The sequence below is a fragment of the Larus michahellis genome, chromosome 2 (assembly GCF_964199755.1).
Source record: "Larus michahellis chromosome 2, bLarMic1.1, whole genome shotgun sequence".
Lineage (NCBI taxonomy): Eukaryota > Metazoa > Chordata > Aves > Charadriiformes > Laridae > Larus > Larus michahellis.
In genome coordinates, this window is record NC_133897.1 from 102,204,909 (window position 1) to 102,226,374 (window position 21,466).

Genomic DNA, 21,466 nt, shown 5'->3' on the forward strand with positions numbered 1-21,466 from the left:
TATCTGCTGAATCAATGTTTAGCAGCCTGTGGTAATTCATGATGAAGTGATTTACATTTACTAGAAATTCAGGTAACCTTAAACAAGGCTGCCAGATCCTTTGATGCTATGGTAGAAATTCTGTGTCAATTTACAATAAAACTGTAGACCAATACTGAATGCAGATACATTTTCAATTATCAGTATGATCCTGTCAACCTCCGTTACACGGTTTCGATGAAGTACTTTCTGACTAAAGCATTATGCCCCGTTTTGCAGGAGTTCAGACTGAATGATTGGTACATTTCCTTCTGGCATTAAAATCTTGGTATTTTTCTTTAAAAAGCCTGCTACGTACCAGTCGATCTTAATACGGTATTGCATAGTAAAATGTAAAAATCTCTCCCTGAGCTTTTGTTGCTAAGCGCGACATCATATGGTATGGAATATCCTTTTGGTCAGTTTGGGTCAACTGACCCATCTGTGTCCCCTCCCAGCATCTTACCTATCCCCAGCCTACTGACTTTTGGGGGCGGGTGGGAGAGATAAAGCCTTGACATTGTGCAAGCACTGTTTGTCAATAGCCAAAACGCTGGTGGGTTATCATGGCTGTTTTAGCCACAAATGCAAAACACAGCACCGCAGAGGCTGCTGTGAAGAAAGCTGTCTTCATAACTTCATTCCAGCCAGACCCAGTACATCACATTATACTGCTTTGTGCTCAGGTTCCCATCAGTGAAATGGAAATCATCGGTGTTTTTCATCTGTAGATCCTAAATAGTTTAAAAGAACTCGATGTTTTTGTTGTCTACAAGTATTTATTCTCATTTTGTCAACATAGACACTGAGGAGCAAATAAATAAAAGAGTATCTTTTGGAGTGGGGGTTAGAGTGGATGCCAGTAAGAACTTCAAAATATGAAAGCTTGATGATATCTCTAGCATAAAGTCATTTTTCTATAGTCAAAACCCAGATATTTTCTTGGTTTTCTAAAGAAAGATGCTACAGAATCCAATCCATATATGTATAATTGTATTATTTCCCATGTATTCATGCTCAAGAACACAAGGCGGCTGGGAAATTTACTATAATCTTTGCCACTGTCCTAAGGGTTAGCGATACACATTTAAAAAAATGTGTCTTATTTAATCTTTAACTTCCAGTCACCATATTTTATGTATTTTTGTCTGCTAGATTAAAGAGATTGGAGTTAGAAAATCTCCTTAAGTAGGTAATTTATCATGTACAGACTGTATCATCATGATTCAGTTCTGTCTTAATCCGTCTTAGAGCTAGCTCATTTACTCTCTTACTGTACAGTCTATTTCCAAATTGCAAATCAATCTTCCGGTTTTCCTCTAAATTTTGAGGTTTTTTCTTGGCATTGCTTTTAGTGGAAAAACTGGATAGAATTGGCTATCTCTAGTCTTGGGAGAGGAGTGTGTAAGGGCTCTAGGTACTTTAAGCATATGTCTGTCTTATAAGCATATGTCTTGAAGTGTATGTCTTTTTGCAGGTGGGCAGAGATTGCCTGCAATCCATGCTGCAATCCAGAGAGATGCTGGCAAACTCTGAACTGTGCCCAGCTAGCTGCGAGCAGGGCTAAGGATCCCATAGAGCAGTGGGCTCCAAATGGGGGGGGTCTGCCCCCCGGGGGGGGGTGCAAGACGATCTGTTGGGGTGCAGGAAGAAAAGAGTTGAACTTCCACTTAGATTTATTTTTATATTAAAAAAAGATAAGGAAGAAATTAAGCTTTATTAATATTTAATATACAGATTGACAGCAGCGCGTTTCCTTGGTCCGTATGTCAGATGGCCCTGTGGGGTTCATGAGGTGCCCTGAGGGAAGAGTGGGTACTCCACAGTGTGGAGGGGTTGACAGTGGCATCCTTGCTCATTCCTTCACTTCCAGCGTATTGCCATGTATTACAGTTTACATGCGCCCAGTTACGTGGATTTATGGATTATATTATCTAGTTTTTACTAAACTACAAAATGGACAAGTGGCTTAGAAAGACTTCTGCAAAGAAATCGCAGGTTGGAGATAATACTGGCCAAGGCAGCACAAACGAGGAAGAAGAAAATGGCACTTCTGCCGCTAGTTCACTTACCTTCATCAGCCATATTATGGGTAAAAACAATGACAAGCTAACCAGATCTGATAAGAAGTCAGCCAAAAAAAAAAAAGTAAAAATATCAAGACGACTGTTTGAAATATGGATTTATAGCTACTGTTGCTAATGATGAACCTGACCCTAAGTGTACACTGTGCCTTGAGACATTAGCTATTATGAAGCCATCACGATTAGAAAGACATTTAAAAATTAAGCATCCAGAACATGAAGACAAACCTCTACAATTTTTTCAGTGAAGTTTGAAGTCACGTGATACTTGGTTCAGTACTTTACATAACTAAACATAATGATAAATGTTTAAAAGCATTTTCTGAGGTTTCTTACCTAATAGAAAAAGACAAAAAGCCGCATGCCATTGGGGAAACACTGCGGTAAAAATGGCTGAAATAATGCATGGAAAACAATGTGTCGACAAACTGAAGTTCATTCCTTTGTCAGCAAATACTGTTGAAGATGAACAGAATAGTTGAAGAAAGAGATATTAGAACAAATCACACGGAGTGGGAGGTTTGCTACGCAACTGATTGAAAGTCCAGATACTTCTAATGTGTCGCAGGTTATGGTGTTTGCTGGATTCTGCTTCAATAATGAAATAGATAAAGAAGTACTTTTTTTGTGAGCCGCTAAAGGAGAGATGTACTGGAGAAGATACATTCTCAACAGTAAGGGACTTCTTTAATAAGACCGATGTTTTGTGGAAAAACTGTGTAAGTGTAACTGCTAAGGGAGCAGCTGCATTGACTGGAATAAAAAAATGTGTTGGGCAGCTGGCATCACACGTGAAATTCCTTCAGTTGTTGGCAAGCTCTTGCAGCAAAGAAGGTGGAGACGAAAGTGCATGAAGTGCTGCAGGGTGCTATCGATGTGGTTTATTTTACAAAAACAAGACCTTTTAATAGCAGGATATTTACAATACTCCGTAATGAGGCAAGGAGCGACCACAAAAATCTTTTGTACCCCACAGAGGTTCACTGGTTTTCTTATGGTGAAATGCTTAACGAGAGTTGTCGAACTTGAAGACATTATGCATTTTTCTTCTACAAAAAGTCAAGTGTTCCAAACTTGCTGACCTTTTCTGTGATGACAAGAAGCTGTCCATAGCAGAGATTTTCAAAAAAATAAACACACTTAATGTGGACCTTCAACGTGAAAGTGATGCTTTAACAATGAGTGAGAAATTCACTGCTTTTCGGAGGGAACTTGTGCTATGGAGAGAGCATTTTGGAAACAGATGTTTGGAAATGTTTTGATCGTTGCATGATTTTGTTGCCAAAAATGATGGAAGCTAGGCACCTAATAAATACTCTCATATCTGTACACTTAAAAAACATGGAAACTGAATTTTCTAGCCAGTTAAAAAATCTTCCCAACAACAGTTTCAGTGGGTTTTGAACCCAGTTAGATATATACAAATGCAACACCTTCTGATTAGTTGGCAAGAACAACTGATTGCCATCAGGGAAGATGGAAACTTACTAGCCAATATTCAACAAAAATCTTTGCATAATTGGTGGATGGGACCTAAAAAATAATGTCATGGTTTAGTAAGTGTAGCCAGTGATGTATGTTTTTAAAAAATAATATCATAGTTTAATAAGTGTAGCCAGTGATGTATGTCCTCCATTTGGATCTACGTATCTTTGTGAAGTATCATTTACAGCTAGCAGCCATTAATACCAAGTATCAGAATAAACTGGACTTAGAATCAGACCTTCAAATTGCTGTATCACTAAGTGTTAAACCAAGATTATAGAAAATAATGAAGGATATTCAATCACATTGCTTTAGTGAGAGCAAAAAGGCTTTTTTTATACCTTTAACAAATGAATTTTAAAAAATATTATTTAATCCTGATCTCCTTCTTTTAAATTTCTATTTTTGTGCATGTTTTATAATGAACAAAATATATTAGTACATTAGGAAGAAAATGTATATAATTTATAAATACATACATTGAGTATGCATGCCCAAAAGCTTTTTACTGAAAGGGGTACGTAATCAAAAAAGTTTGGAGACCACTGCCATAGAGCCAGAGCACGTTAGCTTAGTTTGCTGCTGCATCTCATTGTGGTTACGTAGGTTCAAGAATAGGCAGAGCACATTCATACCTGTTGGAAAATATACCTCAGAAATGTCCACAGTAGACCAGAAACTCCAGCACAATACTTTTTGTCTGTCTTATGTAATGAGGTTATTGACACCTCTTTATTAATAAATGCAAGGAAATCCATTAGCCCTTTTTGTCAGAGCCTTAACACGAGAAACTATGTTTATGCATCATGAACTTTACAGATGTTCACAGTAAAGGCACCACCTTTTATATGATCCCTTGAATCCAGCACAGCTCCTATGGGGGTAGTTGATCTGCTTCTGGGTATCATTGTTTTCACTAAGATAAATAGCTGTAGTAAAATGTCCCATTCAATTCCTGTAGGTTCTTTTCACGCTAAGATACTACGTGAAGACACGTGCATGTCACTTCCCTTTGTAACGCTGAAAATTAATCTATTACACTCTATTCTACAACAGTTTGGAGAAAGGATGGGAAACTAAGAGATGTGCTGCATTATAAGATACTCTCACTTTCTTAATTTCTCTTCTCCTTTAGGACCATGCTTAGGGGGATCACATCACGGTGACTTAGAGAATTGGCAGGGGAGAGGGAGAGAGAAAGAGGGAGGATTCCCCTACTCCTTCTCTATTATACCTTTTTAGACCTAAATACCAGTAGTAACTTTTGTGTTCCCCGTGGAGGAGAATCTCGTTCCATGACAATTGATATTTAAACCTTTTATTCACTCAAATTAGTGATGAGTGGTTGGTAGACATAGTGAAATGTCTCCTGTAGAGATATCATGGTGGTTTCTTAAGAGCTGTCGTACCACCTACACTTCTGGCACTTTGGAGTGCCCATAGTTTTATGGAAACAAGCTTCTCCAGATATTATCCACCAAACTCTCCACGAAACTCAAATTATTGAGATTGCAGGATCCACAATTCTAAATTTAAATATGCCTGCACAACTTTAACAGAAATGTTCTGTAAAAAAAAGAACTTCATCTAAACAAAGTGAATGCCTTTCTCCAGACTCACAGTCCAGTCTGGCTTCTTCTTGCCAGAACAGAGTTTGCTTGTATGGGCTACTGGGATTATTCCCTGTCCTTCTAGATCTCCATCTTGTTTAAAGGAGGGAGATTAATGTTACAGGATATTAATGTTACATTTTTTTTAAAAAAAGCTAAATTGTATTATCTTTTAGATGAATTAAAAACATGTTGCAAATGAATGGAATGTATTTAAAACTCAGAAAGAGGGAGAAGTTATTTTTAAGGGGATTGTTCAGTTTTGGTGACGTCAAATGCATAACCCTTAATGACACCATGTGTATTCTCTTCTCCCTGGGAGAGCTAAAATAAAGCATTACATATGCTTACGAAGGTACAGAACATTTTTTCATGCCAGATTGTTGTTAGTTCTTGTGGGGATACAGAAGGATAAAGTCTGATTCCAGGTGTTCTGTGAATTCCAGGCACAATCCGTAATGTTAAAATGAAAAGGGCAGTGACAGTAAAAAGTATTAGCACGCATAGTCAGGGAGACAATCACCAGTCCATAACAAACAGACATAATTTTCATGACCCGAAGTTGCCAACAAGTTGCCCAAAGACACAGAATGAAACTGCTTGCTTAATTTGTAGTGTAACACACTTCAAGTAATTCTTAGAAAAACTAGAAGATTATTTTGTCTCCTGGTTTCCATACTGAATTAGGGACGACTTCTCAGATGGTACCGATAAACTGCCTGTATTTCTGTATCATTTTCCAGTCATGGATAAAATTGGCTTTACTTTCTTAAACTAAATAGCTTGTATTAATATGACCCTGGAGGATTCCTCTGCAGGAAAAGAGAATGCGAAGCCAATGAAATGAAAAGATGCCACCACGGTATTTTTAACTTCGCTGTTGTAAGAACGAGTGCAGCCCCAGTACGGCTGCTTAAGACAATATGCCAAGGTGCAGCATAATGCCTATTCAGAATCCCATCTGGAATAACATAAAATAATGTGCAGAATTCATTTATAAAGGACTTGATATAAAATATACCAAGAATTATTGTGATTTAAGAAGTTTCAGGAAAAGATATTAGAAGGAAGAAATTTCATAACGTGGAAGTCTGCTCAAGGAGAAGAGAAAGGGCAAAAGCAATTAACAAAGGCATTAAAGAGTTCAAAAAGATATGAACAAGAGCCAGGGGAAAATTCCTTTTCTAGAAGGACTTTTCACAGGTAACTGGAGGAAAGCTTCAGCTGACAATTGAAATCTCAGTGGAGGAAGTATGTGAATCAAACTGAGACGCTCAAGTACAGTAAATTATCACCACCATATGGCATCCTTCTGAGGATTCTGAAGTAAATAAAGTGTGAAATAACAGTCATACACCATTGCAGGAAATGTTGCTGCAAGGTTTTATTCAATATTCAAAAAAATGTTAATATAGCTTCTGTATTTTTTTTAAACTTGGAGGACTGAGGGATAATCCTCAAATTCTGAAATAATGTTTAATCATCTAGTAGTCCTAGAAAATAGGATGAAAATGCTCCAATAGAGCCATTACTTTATCTTGCTTTACCTTACTTTAACTTAGATTAAAAAGTGAATGTAATTTAAAGTTAGCATAGCGTATGTTAACTGAATTAATTTAACTAGCATGGGTTAACTGAGCTGTTAACTAGTTTGCTTATCTAAATTCATGCTTTTGAAAAAGCATGTGATTATGACTACACATTTTTAAGTTACTTTTTTTTTTTTTAAGAGAAGTGGTTACTCTTCAAAGCCTTCAGTAGAGGACAGTCATGTCTCTCGTGATGAATTTGGGAGAATCAGCAACGTAATAGATGATACTGCCATTATCAGGTCCTAGGGGGGAGGAGGGAGAGAGAAAAAGAGAGATTAGAAGCAAAAATAGTAGTTTAGCCTGTAACTTGCTTCTCCCCAGGTAGCTCACCTTATGCCAGAGTGCCAAATAAACATCAACTATTTTTCCTGTTGCAGACTTAGAGCAACTTTCTCCCTCCTTTAAGCACCCTGGAACTTCAATTTCCCACTATGTATAAGGGACGGGGGGCCACTTCATGGGCTTCCTAGAAAAGCACAGTTTGATTTGTATCAAGTGCATGGCACCTTTTTCAAAATACATTTAAGTAGTTGAAATCGTATGCCTGGGGGTCTTTTATTAGTCTTGAGTTTGCCAGCTTTATTTTTCATTTTATCCTTTTTCCTGAGTCAATGCGTGACATTACAATGCTAACTACATGTTGGATGTCATTAATTTTGCACGTGATCCGCTTCCACTTTGTGTGCCTTTTTGACGTTTTCTAGGATCACCTCTCCTCTTTTTGGTTTGGAAATAGAACAGTAAAATGAAGACATTTCTTCAGGAAGCGTTCACTGATAGGTGGACTCAAATGAGGTTTCCTACAATGATTAATAGTTGGCGGATTAATAGTAGGGCAGAATTTGGCCACTGCTGTTCTTTCTGGTAGCAGCAGTAGTCAAAGATGGGTGCGCAGCCATATCTCCTACATGGCTGCTCCTTCCTTCCATGGGGATAACTTCCACAGAAATCTGTGCTTCAGTGTTCTTAAGGTGTCTCTTCCTCAAATAGGTGATTAACAACTCTTTATTGAACAAGTCAACAAACTTGATTTTAATTTGCAGGTGAGGAAGAATTGTGTTGAAGGTACACCCCTAATTTATTTAAAACCTTAATTGGTATTGTTGGGTGTGCTGATGGCCCCAAAAAAAGGAAAGAGAAGGACATGGATAGTACTGGTTAATTTTACTTTTGCCAGATCATTCTGGTATCTTGGTCTTCAGCTCTTGCTTAGGGCAAATATTCTGTTGCAGTATGTTTTAAGCCTATTCAAAGGGCATAGACCCTAATACTTTTGTTTTCTGGACATTTTTTTTTCCTGACCTGCTTGCTCTGACATCTGCTCAGTAATATTACTCTAGCTAGTATCTAATTTAGTTCTCTACTGTAGCAGAACGTGTTTGGGTCAGAAGATACAGAACATAATTTCTGTCTTTTTCTAGAAGGAAGGCTGAAGCATGGTTGATATGGTAAAATTTTCAGGCTGTTTATATTAGCATTACTATTTGGTGCAACGTTATCATGTGATGATCTTCAGATCCCTGAAGTAATGTCTGTTTTCCCCTTTTCACCTGGAAGAAAAAAAATAGACTTACAAAGTTTAAACCACAGGGTGTTTTTCTACAGAGTTGATGTAAACAAAACTGTTTGTAGCAGAGCATTGCAAAGTGGAAAGTCAGTTAATGAAATGCTTTATTAAGCTGTTCTCCAATTTTAAGCAACCCTGTCTCTCCAATCCTAAAACCCCTAAAGCCTTAAATACCCCAGTGTATTGCAAAGAGGACAACTATTCCCATGGTTCAGGCATAGAGCAGAATTAACTCTTAGCTTCTTATCGATGACCTTTCTGCATTTAGGAAGTCTGAGGAATGTGGATTGCTATTTTGGACGATTATTGAAATAGTAATAATTTCATATCACCCGCATTCTCACAGGTATGTTTTCTATAATCTCACCTTCATCAACTGTCATGCAATTTTTATATTAGATAAATGTTTCTTTCTTTTTGGTTTCCCACTGAGGCATGTATTCATAGTTTTCAGTTGATAACAACTCTTACTCCTGGATGCAGAGATTTTCATAAATGTTGACATAGTCCCCTGAATCTGATGCAATTAAACGGTTAGTAAATAACAATAGCTTCAGTACGGCAACCGAGTGCATAGCAAAACTTCAAACTTGGCCCAAGTTTTCTGAAAGAAAAAATGCCAGATAGATAAAGACTTCCAAGCTTTTCACAAAACCTATGGTTTGTACAAGAAGTAGGAGAAGGACCTCTGTGTTCTCCCTCGGTGGTTGTGTGGTTGGATTGAGAAAGGATGCAGGGAAGTAGCCGACTCCTTTGACCTTGTCCTGAGAACATTTTTTGAAGGTAAGGGATCTTTGGGGTTTCTAAGTTTCAGTGGATGCTGCCAGTACTGGAACACCATTTTGAGACAGGGTTAGATTTTGAGGCCTGGGATTCAGCTACAGTTCGGCTCTCTGTAACTCTCTGTATCTGAGAATCATCTAAGCTCCATTTATAGTTAACGAAGAAAAGAGAGAACCACTTCCAGGGTGCAATTCATCTCACCTGGTTTAGACATCTATTTATGGATGAGACGACACATTCCTTAGAAATGCTCATTTATCTTAACTTCGGCAATATCTGTGTGACACCTTTCCTAGTTAGTGTTGCAATAAAAAATATTTAATCCATCATGGATGGATAGACTGTAAATGTGTAAATGTTACTGTTGCTTTCATTCTGCTTAATCAAGGAGGATTTTACATAATGATGCTTCCTTTTGTAATTATAAATCATAGCTCTTTTGGCACTGATAACATTTTCTTAAACAATATTTAATTATCATTCCCGTTGCTTTGTTTGAATTATGCCTCTCAATGAATTCTACTCAGACTTGTTTTAGTAAATGGGCTCTTTCTGAGTAATAAATGTGTTTGAAATGTGCGAATGTAAGAATTACTAATGAGTACTATACATTGTCCACCTGTAATAATGTAATCAGATGTTGAGTCCCTAATTTTTGGTTCAGTGATCAGCCTATTTGCTACGTGCAAACTACTAGAGAAGTGTTTTTGAGAATGGTGTAATAGCGTGTGCTTCAAAAGAAATTCATGATAGTTTTCTAAGCTGTTATTTGTTCTTTTTTCTGTAATAGCATGAGACTTTCCATCTTGTTCTGTTCTCTACTTCCTAATCTAGACCAAATTCACTATAAAGCACTTTGCTATGTATTCTAAGTATTTTTTTAAAAAAAATATTTCTCGAGGTATTTTTTTGTCTAAACACAGTCTAACCCTTGTGCAATTTTATTTGTCTGAAGATCCAGATATATTTTATATTTTGCATTTAATGTTCTAATTACATTCCACACATAATAACGTAGAGCACCTTTACTTGTCTGCCTCTACATTCCCTCCAAGGTTGTGTTCAATATTTCAGCACTCCTAGGTACTTCACTGCTTGCACCAACTTTCAGTAGTCCTGTTACATCCACTTACTTTAATAAACAAGCATTTCTAAAGTCTTGCTTAATTGCTTGTGCTTCTGGCATTCGTTTACAAATTATTAAATAATCTATTCTCAGTGTGGCCCCTATTTACTTTCGTAATACCTAGCGTGACAATTCCTGTTATGTAATATTACAACCTCCAGACCCGTTGCTTTTGTTCTGCTATTTCTGAGTCAAGTCTGATAAGCTTGTAGAAGAGTGTTTGTTGTGCTCACCTGGAAGCCGTCCGAACCACATTGCCTTCAGTTTTGTAGGTGGTATCTCACACTGAAGGAACCAGAAGTGTATTTTGTGTATGTTTTCTTCTTCAGTTTTGTTCATCAATGCCCCTGAAATCTTCATGTGAACTGCTGTTGTTTCTTATAGCATATATTATTAACTCTTGATCCCTGGAGGTATGTAAAAGACGGGTAGACATAGTGCTTAGAGATATAGTTTAGTGATGGTTTTTGTCAGAGTTATGTTGACGGTTGGACTCGATGATCTGAAAGGTCCCTTCCAGCCTAGGTGATTCTATGATTCTATAACTTTCAGTCCTTGCCTACCATCTTTGGCATCCTTTCTGGCTTTGCAATGCATTCTGCATTTTTTCCTGTAAGGAATGTACTGTGCCTTTTCCCTCCCTGCTGTACTACTGACTTGTGTGTTTAGTTGTCTTGGCATCCAGTCTTATTAAAGAGAATTTGGTTCTTCGGACTGCTTAAAGTCCTGCTCAACCTATTCTGCAGGTCCATAACACGCTTGTGGATTAAGTGGAACTTAATCGCTTCATACTTTGTCAGAGTGCAGATCCTTTTTTCTTTTTCCTAGCTAAATTTTTACTTTACTGTAGTATGGTGGCATCTTTGAATGCCTGATAGCAAGCGATCCACCTCTTGATAAGATGGATTGATTTTATCTTTTTGTTGCAGAGAAATCACCTTCTAACTCGAATTGTTTGTAAGCCACCTTAAAAGCCCCTAAAAAAAAATCCCCCCTACCACAAGAACCCTAAATTCCTATTAATTCTTTTTACCCACAACTATTAGGTTTAACATCAGCGTTCATGATTATGTTTTGCTTCTGTGACCGAAAAACATGAGAAGGAAATTTTTCTACCTTAGAGAATTTTGGGGGAAATTAGAGCATTTTATATGTGACTTTTTAAAGGTTTATGTTTAAATAGGTATGATCTGTGTGGTAGTCATGCATATGTAGGTTTTATGTGAAGTCATATTTACCACATTGACATTCCAGGCATAAAGGAGGAAAATTGGCATTATTTTAGCTGGAAGAGGTATTATATATGTAAAAAATAAAACAATACAATATCCTATTTTTGTTCTATTATTGTTAGCATTATTATTATTACTCTAGTCCAAAACACTCAGCCTGAAACACTCAGGCACATCTTGCAGGCAAGAGTTACATTGATTGCATTTTTTTCCAGGTTAGATGCATGTGCTAGAGTCCTAGTTCAATGAAACAGTCATATTTTTCTTGAAACGTTGTACCAACAGTTTTCCCAAGTAAAAAAGCAATATCCCAGGACTCCTCCTTCCCTTCCTCTCACACAAAATGTGTGGTTTTTTTTAAAAATATCTGATTTCTTTTTCAACAAAAAAGGAAATAACAGCGCATCTCTGATTTTATTTATTCTTTATGCAATAAGATGTATTTAGTTTTTGTAATGGGACTCTTTCCTAAAACCTAAGATAATATTTTACTATTTCTTTTCAGTTTATCTATGCTTTATATTTTGTTTTGTGTTGTCTCTCTGCTCAAAATAAGGTTCTACTTCCTCTTTCATTTTTGTAATTCCAAATGATGTGTATATCAATGAAAGTATACCTCAGTTTTTTTCTATATCTAAGAGCAATGACAAGTACCAGTATTTAGTATTACACAATTTCTCTTCTCCAGATACAGTATTTCTTTAAAGTAAGTTTCACTCAGTGCTTCTAAGCCTCTAAATGTGAGTAATGTGTTTGTTTCATTGGAATGAAAATAGGGATAATTACGTTTGCTTGTAATGCATCTTATATAGCGAGATCTCTGTCTTTACTAATCCAAGAAATTGTAATCTGTCCTTTGCAATTACTCACAATTTACGTTTTGTCCGTGTAATGAGGACATATTTTTTTCTTATAATTCGTGCATTTGTTTTGTACACATATATTTATATCTCTGTACTCAAACTCCTACAGTACAACATTTTAAAGTACACAGTATAAATCTCGGCAGCAGGGAATCTTAGTAAAATAACTGACTGGATAATCCATCTGGTTTGACCAGTTCTCATTCATTAGGAGTCTCTTATGATCAACATCTGGTAGGATTAGACTGCCCTGAACAACACGGATTTAGCTTGCAGTACTTACATGCAGCTTTAGTGAACCAAAAGGTCATCAGAAATATCTGTCAAAAGCAAAGTAGTATGATTAATCTGAAAATTGTTGCATTTATTTTGTAACTGGCAGAGTTAGAATTAAGTGAATGAACTGTGCCTTTAACCATATAACCTGAAACCTGGTTTGAACCGTTGATCAGTGGAGACCCCTGAATTTAAACTACCATCATTAGATTGACAATTCATCAGGACTGTCTCCTTTCTTTACTATTTTCCTGGGAAAAAAGGGATAAATTTGGCTTGATAAAAATGACATATCATGGTCAAATGGATGCTAGCTACTTACTATTGGCGAGCAGGTGCTCGCACTAAGAATCCCACTGAAGTTAGCAATATCTGTTCAGCTACAACAAAACCACTGTGCGTGCGACTTTTGTATCCTTGTGAGGTAGGGGATCATTTATACATGGTAGGCAGAGAATCATCATACAGAGATCATATAGGAAGTAAAAAACAAAATGCAGTGTCAGAGGACCAAAAGCCCTTTCCGACCATCCCCACGACACAGGACGCTGTTTCAGCTCAGCCTGGTGCCGTCAGTCCCTGCCCCAGCGATGCTGTGGGAGTGCTGCTCGCTCACGCTCCATCACAGCCCTGCCTGGCGTAGACCCTGTTGGTTTGGACCCATTTCCTGGCTTGTCTTCAGACCTGTCTTGTCAGTACAGACGTGCCCAGCAATCACAGGACTGTGTCTGACCCTGGTTATTCTCACCAGACCCGATCCTCGTGGGTGGACTTCCCAGCTTTACCCCAGGCCTGCTTTATCGCTGTGAACTTGCCTGGAGGTGTAGCCTCATGGCTGAAACTGTCAGTTTTCTCCAAGCCTGTCCTGCTCCCGTCACTGGGTTGCTGGCTGGCGAGGTCCCTGGTCCGGGCACTGCGTTATTGCATTCATGTTCTTCTTCCTTAGGGAGCAGCTGGCCCATAGAGCTACCCAACATTCCCTTCCTCTCCTTAAACCTACAGCCATCCTTCTTGATACAGACCACAAGAGCGTTGCAGCTGGGTCTTGTCTAGACTCGTATCTTTTTTTACAGGCCATTTAGTCATTCTATCTATTCTCTCAGTTTGTGTGGAATTTGGATAATGAGGTGAAGTCTCTGTGCTCAAAGAGCAATTAAGACTGGCTTTGCTATCTCTTGTGCAACCCAGGGGAGTGAAGGCTTGTCTGGCTATCACAGGATACATAAATAACGGGGTAGTCTTGAGGAACCAGGACAGCCCTGCTTTTCGTCAGCAGAGACAGTAAAATCAAGATAACAGAGACTTTGTGTAGCTCTTTGTTTCCTTGAGAGGCTACCATGCCTGGTAATTGACCTTTGCCTCATTACCTGTGAAATGCATATTAAAGTTGACACCCCTGTATATGCTAATGAAGATTTTAGAGATCATGCTAAACATATATGACTATAGCACTCGTCCCTCCACCCAAATCATACTACACGTCACCTAGGGGAGGGAAACCTGGAAACCTTGTAATTTTGGGGATAAAAGGATGGAGAAAATGACTGTTAAATTGGGAGAGAAGAAACTTGATACCTGACGGACCAGTCGACGGGCTGCGTTCTCTTCCTCCACCCCAGGCAGGGACGCCTTTGTGGGTAAGCACTGCGCCTTTCACCCTCTGGTGAATGTTACCCCGGGTTGTTGTACTATCGTTATTTTTGCTAGCAATATTAACCTTAAGTAATTAGCGCTATTGTAGTCAGTGAATTTATCAACGGCAATCTCGAAGCTGCAACTGTCGCTCTCAATAAAGTAACTAATTTTGATTATTTGTGAATCTGATTCAGTGAAAGTCCTTTGGTGGGACTCTGATAGTAAATCAGTGAAAGTCCTGGGACTCTGACAGACAAATATCGAAACTACAGTCCTTTTAACGTGACAGTTTGCTAGAGATTAAAGGAATTAATTTCTTCCTTGGCAATACAAGTTCTTGGATCCTCAAACCCCCTTCACAGGTGCAAGGTCAGGGACTTTTTTGTTTGCCTCTCAAACATCACTGAATTTGATACAACAATGAGGTAGGCAAGTATTGCTGCCATCCGCTTCACAGAAAAAAAAGATACAGACAGACCTGGTAGCAAACTTTAAAATCTTATTTCAGTGATATGAGCTGTATCACAGAGCAGCTCTGGCAGAATGAGGGGTAAAAGGTGATTCTGTTACTTCCCGTCTTCTCTTGTGCCTCAAGCACAAGGGCCATCCTTTTCTTCCTGCAACTGCGTCTCTTACACATGATACAAACCCTTCAGTTTTTGGAGTTTGCTCCTGGGTGGACATATTTGCACGCCAGTAATTTTTGAAGCTGACCACACGTAGATCTATTAAATATGTAGTATGGTGAAATACTGATTTCATCTAGCTTTGTATGCAGAGCAGTGTAAAAGCACTCTTATTTTGCTGTGAGTGAAGGACTAGGGGCTCTAAGCAGTAACTTGGGAAACCTTCCAGCTTTATTGATGATCAGGTCTGGTAATTCCTGTGTTGGGAAAATGAAATGTTGGTATCTTTAAAGTGTGTAAAATTTATACGAACAGACATAGAGCTACAACCTTAATCAAATTGTTAACAAGGGACTAAAACCACATGGAATTATACTACTTCTGTATTATAAGTCAGTGCAAGATTTGCTTAGGAACTGCAGATTCCCACCAGAGGTTAGTGCAGTTTTGTTCCAACTTCCTACAGCAGCTTCCTCCAGTTGAAATTATCCTATTCTACACAATAAAGAAGGAGAAGTACACTAGTTTACAATTTTCTTTACTCAAGAGTTGGTGGAATGAAAGAATTACTGCTGAGCTCCAAAGCTGCTTGTACCACTGGTGATATGCTTCCCAGAACCGCAAGCATCTGCTAAAACAAAACATGCAGCATTTTGTATTCTGTGTTTCACAAATTTAGTCTAAAATTGCAACATTTGCTACAGGAATTAGCAACACTAGAACTGGAGGTGAGGCTTTGCAAATTCTGATGTTGGACCCAAATCCAAATCAGAAGATTCTGTAGTTAAATTCATTTGAAAGAAGTGAAGAATTTCTGGAGGAAGGAACCCACAAGTTTCAATTCTGTGAGATATTTGGAATATTTAAAAAGAAAACACTCGGTCTGACGATGATGAAAATAAAGTATGGAAATAGGAAGCAAAGACTGGAAAATGCAGTGAAAATACCCCCAGATCAGGCACAAGATGAGATGTGTCAGACTAGTGGTCATAGCATTGAAAGGGGAAAAAACACTTTGTCTTCTAGAAAAACAATCTAAACCTCCTAAATTCTTATAAAGCTCCTAATATCTTGTTGTGATAATGGGAAAGAAACACCTTTCTTTTGGCAAAATCTCCACAACAGATGCATCTGAAAAACATCCAATATCTGATTGTGGCAGCTTCCAACTTCTCTGGCACCAGACCTAATAAGGTGTGTCTTTTGGGAGGTAGATCAGTAGTTCAGTGAAAAGTCTAAGAGCTCTGAAAGGGGCAGAGTATTGGGCTTCTAGGAGGTGGGGCAGGGGGTTGTCAAAGAAATTTCTCAGTGGCTGAATTTAAGTGTGGCTCCTGTTGTTGCTCAGAAAAAAAATATGCAATTGAATAGCTCAATTGCAGAGTTCATTAATAAGTTCTGAAGGGAAGGAATCACAGCAAGTCAGTAGACAGTCGGTGTAATTTTTGTAATCGTCAGCCTTGTGCCCTTCACTGAAGCCTTTCTATAAGTGTTAGCCTATTTTAATAATATTTAATGTGTCATTTTTATCACTTTTCTCATGATAATAATGGTCTAATTTGACTACACAGTATTTGGTGAATCAGCTGTTTTCTACTCAGATCAGCTGAGTACTGTTAATCTAGTCTCTCTGAGATTAAAAGAATTACTAGAAATGGCTCCAGAAAAAAAACAACAAAATACCAGAAAACCAAACCGGCAACTAAAAAAAATTATTATTTTACAGAAGAAAGTAAGAAAGTATGGGGTAGAACCTTATGACAAGTTGTTTGCCTTTGGAAAGTACAGTTCTGTTAGCTAAGGAAAATTTTACTTTTTCTAAGAAACATATGATAGTTTTAATGAAATTTTATACTAGGTAGAAGAATTTTGGACATTAGCTAAACTATGATCAAGGGAGATCTATTTTCTTTTGTTATCACTGATTGTTTATTTCAGAAAGGCAATTTTTCTTCGTATAGAGAAAGAACTGTGTCATAAGGAGCAATTAATGGCGTTGCTGGAGCTAAAATAGCAATCATTCATTTTACTAGTATACTAGCAGGAAAAGGGGTCATTACTCATCTTTTTTTGTCAGTGAATATGTCTTCACAGAATGGTCTTAAAAACTGATTATAACATCACAAAAGGATGAAGGATATAACTCAAATCTTGGGGGACTGACCATTCTGGCTATTTCTTTAAAATAACATAAGTTTTAATAAAAAAAAACCCTATCTGTCCATTTATTTTAGTTATTGTAAAAAGTTATAATGTAAAAATATGTCTTAATAATTTTAAAGCATGACGAAAAACTGGAGATGACGCACCTGGACACCCCAAGGGAATCAAGGGGGATTCGCGCGAGAGGGTGACGCTGCCAGCCCAGCTGAAGTGCCTCTACGCGAATGCACACAGCTTGGGCAATAAACAGGATGAATTAAGGGCCACTGTGCTGCTGGAAAGCCATGACATAGTGGCCATTACTGAAACTTGGTGGGGTGATTCCCATGACTGGAATGTAGGGATAGATGGATACAAGCTCTTTAGGAAGGACAGGCAGGGTAGGAAGGGAGGAGGTGTTGCCCTCTACATCAGTGACCAGCTAGAATTGATGGAGCTCCACATGGGGAAGGACGAGGAACTGGTTGAGAGTGTATGGGTTAAGATTAAAGGGAAGACAGGGGAAGGTGATGTTACAGTAGGGGTCTGCTACACACCACCTGACCAGCAGAGCCAAGCAGATGAGGCCCTCCATAGGCAGATAGAAGTGGCTTCGCATTCACAGGCCCTGGTCCTCATGGGGGATTTCAACCACCCTGGCATCTGCTGGAGGGACAACACAGCAAGGCACCTGCAATCCAGGATGTTCCTGGAATGCATAGATGACAACTTCCTCCTCCAAATGGTAGAGGAACCAACAAGAAAAGGTGCTATGCTGGACCTCATTCTCACCAACAGGGAAGGGCTGGTGACCAACGTGAGGCTCAGGGATAACCTTGGCTGCAGTGACCATGAAGCAACAGAATTTAAGATCCTCAGGGCAACTAGGAGGATATATTCCAAGCTTACAACCCTGGACTTTAGGCATGCAGACTTTGATTGCTTCAGGGATCTGCTGGCCAATGTGCCATGGGACAAAGCTCTAGAGGGAAGGGGGTCCCAGGACAGCTGGTCAGTATTCAATGATCACCTTCTCCGTGTCCAGAAGCAAACTATACCAACAAAGAGGAAGGCAGGAAAGAATGCTAGGAGACCTGCCTGGATAAACAGGGAGCTCCTGGACACACTGTCACACAAAAAGAAACTTTATAAGGAGTGGAAGAAAGGACAGCTGGAATGAGGGGCATATAAGGAAGCTGTCCAAACAGCAAGAGACCTGGTGAGAAAAGCTAAAGCTCAATTAGAATTAAACCTAGCCAAGGAGATCAAGGGAAACAGCAAAAATTTTTATAGGTACATTAATGGTAAGAAGACTGGGGAGGGTGCGGGCCCCCTCAGAAAGGAAATGGGGGAGCTGGTGACAAGTGATATGGAGAAGGCCGAGGTTCTCAACGACTTCTTTTCCTCAGTCTTCACTGGCAAGGGCTCCAGCCACACTCCCGGAGTCACAGAAGACAATGGCAGGGGTTGGACAGAACTGCCCATTGTAAGTGAAGATCAGGTTCGTGACCATCTGATGAACCTGAAAGTGGACAAGTCCATGGGACCTGCTGGGATACACCCACGGGTACTGAAGGAACTGGCGGATGAGGTTGCTGAACCGCTCTCTATTATATTCCAAAAGTCATGGCAGTCTGGTGAAGTCCCCACTGACTGGAAAAGGGGAAACATAATCCCCATTTTCAAAAAGGGAAAGAAGGAGGAACCAGGGAACTACAGGCCAGTCAGTCTCGCCTCCGTGCCTGGTAAGATTATGGAGCAGATCCTCCTGGAGGCACTGCTGAGGCAGAAGAATAACGACGAGGTGATTTGGTACAATCAACACAGCTTCACCAAGGGCAAATCGTGCCTGACAAACCTGGTGGCCTTCTACGAGAAGGTCACAACATCAATAGACAAGGGGAGAGCAACTGATGTCATTTATCTGAACCTGAGCAAAGCCTTTGACACTGTCCCGCATGATATCCTGGTCTCCAAGCTGATAAAATATGGGTTTGATGGACTGACAATTCAGTGGATAAAGAACTGGCTTGATGGCTGCACCCAAAGAGTGGCTGTCAATGGGTCCATGTCCAAGTGGAGGCCAGTGACGAGTGGAGTCCCTCAAGGATCAGTACTGGGACCGGTCTTGTTTAACATCTTTGTCAGCAACATGGACAGTGGCATAGAGTGCACCCTCAGCAAGTTTAACGATGACACCAAGCTGTGTGGGGCAGCTGACACGCTGGAGGGAAGCCACACTCTGGGTGGCTTGCCACCCAGAGGGACCTTGACAGGCTGGAGAGGTGGGCCCATGCCAACCTCATGAAGTTCAACAAGACCAAGTGCAAGGTCCTCCATCTGGGTCAGGGCAATCCCAAGCACCGATATAGGCTGGGCAGTGACTGGCTTGAGAGCAGCCCTGAAGAAAAGGACTTGGGGGTGCTGGTAGACCAGAGGCTCAACATGAGCCGTCAGTGTGCACTAGCAGCCCAGAAAGCCAATCATATCCTGGGCTGCATCGGGAGAAGCGTGGCCAGCAGGTCGAGGGAGGTGATTCTCCCCCTCTACTCCACTCTCGCGAGACCCCACCTGGAGCCCTGCATCCAATTCTGGAGCCCCTACTACAAGAGAGATATGGATGTGCTGGAACGTGTCCAGAGAAGGGCCACGAGGATGATCAGAGGGCTGGAGCACCTCTCCTATGAGGACAGACTGAGAGAGTTGGGGTTGTTCAGTCTGGAGAAAAGAAGGCTCCGGGGAGACCTTACAGTGGCCTTCCAGTATCTTAAGGGGGCCTACAAGAAAGCTGGTGAGGGACTTTTTAGGATGTCGGGTAATGGTAGGACTAGAGGGAATGGATTAAAACTAGAGATGGGTCGATTCAGACTGGAAGAAGTTCTTCACCATGAGGGTGGTGAGACACTGGAACAGGTTGCCCAGAGAGGTGGTGGAAGCCCCATCCCTGGAAGTGTTCAAGGCCAGGCTGGATGGGGCTCTGAGCAGCCTGATCTAGTGGGAGGTGTCCCTGCCCATGGCAGGGGGGTTGGAACTAAAAGATCTTTAAGGTCCCTTCCAACCCTAACAATTCTATGATTCTATGACTCTAAGATGAAGCAGTGGCCATGAAAGAAGTAATTAAGCCAGCCAGTGTGGTAATGATCTTCAGGAAATACTACATTGGCCAACCAAGAAACTTGCCAAAACCAACTTAAAGGGAACAGCAAAAAAATGGAATGCTGTTTGAGGATTAATTAATGTAATTGCTACATTGCAGGAACTAGATTATGCTTCTTTGTCTTGAAGAAGCTTGAAAAAGTACAAAGATAAGTACAAAGGAACAAATGTTCCTCTTTTACCAAAACCTGTTTTGCTATTTAAAACACTAACCCACTAACACGCATAGATTGGGAGGATGCTCACAAACATATCTTAAAGAAAGGCTGAAGGATTATTGAAGAGATGAGATTGTCTTGAAAGTAAAACTGCCAGCAGAATGCATAAGTCTCACCTGTGACCTTTCATATCTCATTGCATCCCCTTGCTTTTAGGCATAAGTGTGATAGACTTTCAGTAGAGGTCTTATTTTTGCATGGATAAAATGTCTTCTCATTATATAAACTTCAGTTCAATTCAAATGAAGAAGTTGCTACTCCTGAAGGACAGATATCACTTCCTCTTCTTTATTTGGCAGTGTCACTGTATATCAAATATTTCCACATTGGTTTGAACAGACTGTGCTTTGCTTTCAAAGGAAGTCAAGGAAAAGGAGAGTTAGGAGGGAGATTTAAAAGATGTAATTCCAGCAACCCATACAGAGGGTCATTGGAAAGTATCTGTGTATGATTTATAGAAGTATAAATTTTCCTGTTTAGTATCACATTCATTTCTCTTCCATATATTGTATTTTCTGTACTTGCATTTGAGATACCTGTTTTACACAGTGATTTGGTTCTCCTATTTCTGTTATAACAAACAAATAAAAAAGACAATCAGTGCAATGAACGTGATCATAATTTAATTAAATTAAAATTAGATTTATGCTCTCTTCATTTCATTCTGTAGCCACATTATGACCAGGTAAAATTATTTTTGCTCATCTATTATGAATAGTAATGTGAAACTCTGTTTTTGCAGTCATGTGGCTGGAGGAAAACCAGCAGGGATTAAGACAAAAAACCTTTAAGTACTTATATGGAAAAAACCACCCCTAAATCTGTAAACCAGATTGCTTTGTATGTTATCTGGCTTCTTTGTGCTATTAGGCAGCTCAAAGAGGACAGACTCTTGCCACTGTAAAAAAACAGGTGAGAAATTCTGTTGGTACATGGTTGCGTGCGCCACCTTTGAGGAAACCATACCAGGTGCTGCCCTGTGCAGCAAGACCCATGCTCTGAGAGAGGAGGAGGGCACAGAGGAGTTCATAAAGATTTACCAGTCCCTAACTGACG

At 39.6% G+C, this 21,466-nt stretch overlaps 1 protein-coding gene across 1 annotated transcript in view; it reads left to right on the forward strand.

The window, feature by feature from the left end:
- GABBR2 (gamma-aminobutyric acid type B receptor subunit 2) overlaps window positions 1-21,466 on the forward strand; it is a 491,654-nt gene that overhangs the window by 208,502 nt on the left and 261,686 nt on the right. The gene's annotated exons all lie outside the window — the stretch shown is intronic.